At 41.8% G+C, this 6,000-nt stretch overlaps 1 protein-coding gene across 1 annotated transcript in view; it reads right to left on the bottom strand.

The window, feature by feature from the left end:
* SLC2A9 (solute carrier family 2 member 9) overlaps nucleotides 1–2,674 on the bottom strand; it is a 126,935-nt gene extending 124,261 nt beyond the window's left edge. Inside the window, exon 1 of the mRNA XM_050895777.1 lies at nucleotides 2,644–2,674. The gene's annotated coding sequence lies outside the window, so the exon portion shown is untranslated. The remainder of the gene's footprint in view (nucleotides 1–2,643) is intronic.
* Nucleotides 2,675–6,000: the final 3,326 nt, after the last annotated feature.

Consider the following 6,000-nt stretch of genomic DNA (forward strand, 5'->3'; position numbering starts at 1 on the left):
ATACATGCTCTGTGTTATGAGCTCATTCTATCTGCTTCACTTGCTCAAGAGCTCCAATAAGTTATTTTTTAATCCTTTTGAAAAACAGTTTGCAATCCAAAAAATTTGTCCTAGAATAGCTTCCTGTTATAGAACCTGAAGTTTTTTCAGCTGGAAACCCAGGTATCTTCTAATATTACCTATTTGTTCTTCCTTTTAAACTTAAAAATGTATAGTTGTTGTATAACCACAAAAAACCCTTGCTAATTTGTAAACTAAGAAGCAGTAATAAAGTAATGGAACAGTAATAAACGTTTCTTCCCCAAACTCTGTGGCGCAACTCAAAATCCTTCTGCAATTATAGCAAGCTGATTTGACAACTCCCTGGTTAAACAAATCTCTACTATTTTTCCTTCTACCCATTATCTGTGATGTTTGTTCATAAAATTTCTCCTAGTAAAAGTTTAGGGTGAGTCAAAAGCTTCATTACCCCCTCCACTACAACACCAGGGTTAGGAATGAGGAACAACAACTGGCTGCTAAGACAAAGCCGTGAAAGAGCCATGTCCCTTGGTAGGATTCTTCTGTTTCAGTGCAGTGGGGAAGAGAAAGAAAACCCCTTGCTCCATTACTTGTCCATTTTCTTCTCTCTCGTTCATGGACTAGTTTTGTCTGACTTGAAAGCCAGAAGTAGAGATAAACTCTTTTCAAGCAGTTTGGATTATAGCCTAGCACCAGAAATAAGGTGTTCATTGCTATTTCTCACCTGCCACTGTTTTTACTATGAAGGAGGACTGAAGATTAATCTTCAGTGATTTGCTGTACATTTTTAGAACCTATGATTTGATATTTTGTTACTATAATATGAGACTCACTGGGAAACATACACCCTTGAGGTACAGAGAGATAACCAGGTGATTAGGGTCTGGTATTGGATAGGGGACATCACCCCATGGTTCAGCACAGTGCTATTTGGAAGGTTTTGTTTTTGGGGAAAAAAAAAAAAAAAAAAAAAAAAAGAAAAACCAAACCCCACACAGATTACCAGAGCTGAGCGGCAGATTTTTTCCATCCTTTGGTTTTCTCCGTACAGCCACCTTCTTCCTCCTGTTCTCTCCTTGCCCTCTCACCACTATGGCTGAGCAACACAGAGCAAATCTCACCTTCAGGCTGAGGACCAAAGCTCTTCCTCAGTGTGAGGAGGAAAGGAAGGGGTGAATGGAGAATATGAGGTTGGCCAGACTAGAACAGGAGCTTATAGGGAGAGAGCTAATACTGTCTGGACTAGGAGCCTGGGTGGTATCAGCTCTTGTTGCTTAAGGAGCAAACATGGCTGCATGCAGACACTAGCATCAGCTGGCTCTCCTGTTCCCTGCCAGTGGTACTGAGCAGGTCAGGCCAGCCAGTCCAGATAACTAAGTCTAATGGAAACATTTGGATTTTATACATGTTTTGACTCATCCTCTTAATATTATGGTTAAATACATTCACTAGGATAGTCTACCAATACAAGAGGGAAGTGCTTACTGCCAGACTATGGTTCACAGCCAGCCTAACTTCCAGCTTTGCAGCCTTAGAGCAAGTGGATTTTTTAGCTCTTCCAAATAAAGTATTTTGGGGATTGAGCTGTTACGCAGCACTCCAAAACACTGGGGACAACTGATGAGACCATTTCTGAACAAATACTTAGAAACAAAGTTCAAAGTAAGCTAGTAAGCAAGCCTACAGACTCCACCTCTGGTTTTGTCAGTTATTGCCTCCTGCCTCTGAGGACAGATGCCCCAAAAAGCACTTGCAGGAGGAAGGTATTTTATAGGCCTTGGGTATTGTTCCTCTTAAAAATTTACTCCAAATCAATTAACACCAAAGGCTATTAAAGAGAGATGGGTTTGTTTTTCTGATCTGCTTGACAGACTTCAGGCAGTCTGGGATCTTTGCCTGCCTTTCACACTGTGTGCCTAAGCAAAGGGTGCTTTCTGTGATGTGCTTTCTTCTATCTTAGGACTCAAAAAGATAATGGATAAAAAGAGATGCAAGACCAGAACCTCAAGTTAAGCCTACAGTACTTTTCATTGTTTGTCAAAAGAACAGCTTAAACTTTTCCTCCATGAATTGCCTCACCGTATACATATGTAAAACAGAATTAGGCCCCTTGAGTAAGGAATGTCTTTATTTATTTTATTAAGAAGGATATGGTGCAAAGATTTCCCAACCCCACTTTCCTGCCTTCCAGTTAAGAAAATATCATTCACAGTTTTAAAAATGTATTTAGACCTAAACTAGATCCCATAAGATCAAGTGGAGAAATTCCCATTAACTTACACAAATATTTAATCAGCCCTCTTAAATACAAACAAGCAAGGATACAAGAGTCCCCATATATCTGTTGCAAGTTTCCGCATACATTACTACACACTCTAAGAAACCACCATACCTAACCCCTTTTTTCTTTAGATCTTGCTATTGTAAGATTATTTCCTTGTGTATTGGTTAGAATACTTATGCCAGACCCCAAGTTTACAACTCAGAATTTGTGCCAAGGAGCTGAAACTCCTCGTGATTTTTTTTTTTTTTTTTATAATGAGCATTTTACTGTGCTTGAAGACAGAAGCAATTTGCAATAAAGCCACTTGCAAAGTTAGCATATGATCAATCTATACTTACATCAATTAAAGAAAGCATTAGAGAATTTGTTGCCTCCAAGGAATGCCGTGGTTACAGAACAGTGTCTTCAGAAGATAAAAGCTGTGGCATTACATGCCTAGACTCCTCTCAATCAGCAGATTTCCCTTAAAAACAAACCTTTTGTGAATCAGTAAACAGATGAGTGATTGCTGGGCATCCTCTGCTGGCACTCAAGAGAAAGGATGAGAAAGTAAAGAACCTCTTCCTTCCCTCCCAGTCAGCAGAAAGGGCTCCGGACAGTGCTAGGAAAGGCAGCCAGCCCCTACGTTTGCGAGTCGACTTTCAGTCAGTGCGTGGCTGCTGGAGGTCAGGGAGGCGTGCCTGCCGTCCCAATTGACTGGAAACTGCTAAGGTCTCACTCTGTCCCTCCTGAGGACAGTAACCAAATCCATCATAAAACATACCTCTCCGTTCACCAAGAAAACTCTTCCTATGTCCTGCACATTCGCTCCCTGCATTGGGGTGATAAGTACTTAGCCTTCAGTTTCTCAGGAGGGAAGAAGCTGAATGGTATGTAAGGAACAAAGTCAGCTAGCAGGTGAAGAGATGTACAGCAACTAAGCTAATCTGTTGGCTTAATATTAAGCAATTAAGTGTACTAGAATAAAGATGAAAGAAGAAAGATCAGCATAGTAAGTCTTTAGACAAAGCGTGCATTTACTTGCTTTGTTTCATTAGTTTTCCTGTCAGTCAATCTGTTTTACTGCAACAAAAGCCTTAAAAAGACAATAATATCTATCTTAGAAGGTCTTTGGGCTAAGGAAAAAAAAGAACAGTTTCCTATATTAGACATTAAAACACTGATACAGAATTAGTATTCATTGAAATATCCAGTTCTGTACTTGCTATTTTTTTGTTTGATCTTACCTTACAGAGAGTTCTGAGGAATACACAAGCTGAGTATTTAAAGAATAGGCACATCTAAGAAATCCTGAATTTTATAGCTTGAGTCACATGGATGCTAATAAATTAAGTAAATTTGAAGTTGAGTCCAGAATCTAGTTGGTTCTTTCAGAATTCTTTTCAAATCAGTATCTTTCCCTGCCTGAACTTTACTGGAACTCAGCCTCGGGCTCACAAATATCACAGAGATTAGCAACTTCCACAGACTCAGCACTGTCCAGGCAAAGTGACCACACACTGCTTGAATAAGCACTGACAGAGAACACGCTGTTGTATTTACATTAGTGCCTCACTTAAAGGTCTAAGTGTGCTTCCTCTAACATCTGCCAGATATTCTGGCTTGGATCCAGGAGACTGTAATAGCAGTGCCAGTAACACTTATGGGTGATACACCCTTTTTCCCAAAGAGCCATTATCACTGGTATTAAATATTTACACAGTAGTGACTACAAGCCCCAGGATTAGAATTCTACTTCACTATCTAGTAGATAGTTTCTTGATAGGGAGTTCACAGCACTTTGGATGAAGAAAATAAGATGAGAACAACAAACAAGAAAGAACAAGTCCCAATTGGTCATGCAATACACTTGCATCTCATCCTGCTAGAACCTCCTGACCACTACAGTACAGGATTATTCTAAAACATCAGTGAGGTTTTTCAGGAAGTACTGAACAGTTATGCTAGTTTTCAAGACTATGGCTGAGCCATGAGGAGTTTGCTGAGGAGTTTGTGTCTCAGGACTATGCAAATGCTTTAAAGAAAAGCATATACCATGGACAGTGAGTCACAGAGTGTGCTGCCGAGTTTGTCTCTTATAATCACGTCATTCTTACTGCTTTGGAGATTTACAGCTCAGAAACCTGCTGTGAGGACAATGCCAGCAGCCGTTCTTTGTGGGAACAGACTAACACCCACTGCCCATTTGTTTTTCCCCTAAAAACCCAGGACACTTACGATTCTAGCAATGCCACTACCATCACCTGTAACAGCCTAGGAAGCGGGAAACTTGGCTTCAGTCTCTTCTTCAGCATAAGGAAGTTTGGTCCCATTCCTCTAGTTCCTACACAGATCAGGCTCAGACTACGGGAAACTTGGAAAGGCACTGCTCCAACCTGTCCTGATAAAGTGGTACCCAGTGTGCAGCAATGAAGATGAGGTTCACTAGGGAAAAAAGCACAGCCAAGGGGAAGCTTGAGGCTGTAGTGTAAGCGGGTACGGCCCTCCAGTAGAGCCAGGTTTGCAGCCTAGGAGACACTCTTACCAAACAAGGCACAAGAAAGACTGTTGTTGGTGTGATCTTTTGCAGAGTGACACAGTCCTAATCCCTTCAGCCGTTCAAGAGCAGTCGACAGCCTGTGACTTGGGGTGAGCAAGCCTTTGAAAGTCTCTAGAGTGAAGAGGGCATTGAAGCTGCTCCTCCAGCTACATGTCCATGGCTGCCTCTTTTTGTCAGGTCTGGTCCTAGCTGCTGCAATAGGACATGCAATAAGGACACCTGCTCAGAGAGCTTCTCAGCATGCTCAGAGCCTGGCTGAGACCATTTCTCTCACCTTAGCCCAAACTGAGCACTATGGCTACTTCAGAAACAGCAGACATCTACAGAGTTACCTACTGTGCTTCGGGCTATCCAGTTCACACAACTGAGTTTAAAATCAAAGTTGGCTGGACTTTTATAAGGTCAGTTGTGAATATTCCAATTCCATCTAAATCCTGTATTGAACTAAACCTAATATGCCAAATAAACCCCCATATAATCCTGTTATCTGCAGTCACCAACTGATCATCGTTCCAGCCTGGAGCCGGATTTACAGGAGATTAGAGTGGAGAGGCTCCACGCTGGCTCCGAGACAAGAGGCAGTGTTAAGCACAGCAGCCCAGCGGCCACAGAGCTGCACGTGGGGAAGGGCACAGCACGGAACCAGACCCCGAGACCTCGCCTTTCACACTGGCCTGGGGGGTTGTACCAGCTTACAGCGTTAGTGTGGGAGTCTTGGCACTATGCTCCTATAGTCACTGTAGAAGTAGCTGCAGATAGGAAAAAATAGGCTCTGCACAGACTGCACTAAAATAAGTCTGAAGGAGTTTTCCTATTAACAAGACAAAATGGGGAAAATGTTGAGCTAGCAGGGTAAGTATCAAAGGCTGTTAAACCCCCATTGGTCAAGTTAAACTGAGCTTAGATATATCCTGGAAGGACACAGGCCATAGCTGAAAACAATATACAAGTATTCAAATCAATGCTTAATCTCTCAACTCAGAGACAGCGTGCTGATGTTCATGATGTCTCCTGTTCCAGAATGGCTCCTCTGTGGAACTGCATGAGAACTTAATCCAGAGACTAAAACTTTGATGAAATAATGGAAGAAATTTCATGGACTTCAATACTCACTCAAGTATATTTGCAGTCCAGCCATATATCCTTATTTTCCACA

The sequence above is a fragment of the Gymnogyps californianus genome, chromosome 4 (assembly GCF_018139145.2).
Source record: "Gymnogyps californianus isolate 813 chromosome 4, ASM1813914v2, whole genome shotgun sequence".
NCBI lineage: Eukaryota > Metazoa > Chordata > Aves > Accipitriformes > Cathartidae > Gymnogyps > Gymnogyps californianus.